Source organism: Hippocampus comes, unplaced genomic scaffold (assembly GCF_001891065.2).
Source record: "Hippocampus comes isolate QL1 unplaced genomic scaffold, H_comes_QL1_v1.1 scaffold384, whole genome shotgun sequence".
Taxonomy (NCBI): domain Eukaryota; kingdom Metazoa; phylum Chordata; class Actinopteri; order Syngnathiformes; family Syngnathidae; genus Hippocampus; species Hippocampus comes.
In genome coordinates this window covers 753,963-755,530 of record NW_017805700.1, presented here as the reverse complement: position 1 = coordinate 755,530, position 1,568 = coordinate 753,963, and positions in this window count along the sequence as shown.

Sequence of the window (1,568 nt, the reverse complement as noted above, 5' to 3'; positions counted from 1 at the left end):
GGAAACATACAACACAAACATGGACTTTAAAATATTTGATTATGCTGAACACAAGATTTTCGACCCAGAGAACAACTTGGATCCAGACAATAATTTCTTCAATCATAATTACAGCATCACAAACTCCGAGTATTATACGGACGAACAATTCAACACAAATGTTGAACTGAAAAATGTGTTTTCAGTGATACACATAAATACTAGAATTTTGATAACAGCAGAAGTCTTGATAAAAATTTCACCAAAATTAAAGAATATTTGACTACACTTAAGAAATTTACAATAATTGCCATATAAGAAACTTGGCTTGATGATGAAAAACCAAGTGAAATGAAAATTGATGGATATGAAATGTATGCAACTCATAGGGAAGATAAAAAAGGAGGGGGAGTTGCAATATATGTAGATAAAACACTGAAATGCAGTAAAATTGAGAGCCTGACAAATACAATAGAGAATTTAATGGAATGTCTGACTCTTGAAATACATATTAAAAATGCATCAAATGTCATTATAAGTTGCGTTTATAGGACACCAGGATCTTGTCTTGACACATTTAATAAAAAACTGATAGATATGCTGAGTTGTTCCAATGACAAGAAAACATGAATAATATGTGGCGACTTTAACATCGACTTATTAAACCCAAATGGACACAAAAAAACAACAGATTTCATAAATATAATGTATAGCAACGGTCTTTACCCAGTCATTCTGAGACCCACCAGAATAACAGTTGATACGGCCACATTAATAGATAATATATTTATGAATAAGATTGATCATAAAAAGGAAAGTGGACTTCTCATAACTGATATAAGTGACCATCTACCGGTCTTTGCAGTCTTTCACAATTACTTTGATAGAAAAGCTAAATCAATAACCTACATATCAGAAATAAGACCCAGAACCCAACATTCCATCGCAGCTTTCAAGCTCGACCTAGACAAGCAAAATTGGTCTGAGGTCTACACAAATGAAGATCCAAATACTGCGTTTGACGCATTTCAGTCAACCATAACCTCCTTATATGACAAGCATTTCCCAGTAATTAAGGTCACCAGAAAGTACAAAAACCAAAGTAAGCCATGGATAACAAAAGGCATGGAAAATGCATGTAAAAAGAAAAACAATCTATACAAATCGTTTTTAAAATCCAGAACCAAAGAAGCTGAAACAAAATATAAGACTTATAAAAACAAATTAGTAAACATTATAAGTACCAGCAAGAGAGACCATTTTCATACATTATTGGAGCAAAATAAAAGCAACACTCAAGAAATATGGAAAATCTTAAATCAGGTAATTAGAAATAGCTCTAGTAAAGTCGATTATCCGGAGTACTTTATGAAAGATAAAAATACCATTATTGAGGATACTGCACAAATAGCAAAGGAATTTAATGAATATGTTGTTAATATTGGCAGCAACTTAGCAAAACAAATTCCTGATCCAATAAATTGTTTTGAAATAGATAAATACATAGAAAAAAATTCTTCCACAATGTTTCTTACTGCAGTGAATCAAAATGAAATATTAAATATTGTAAAAACATATAAAAGTAAAAA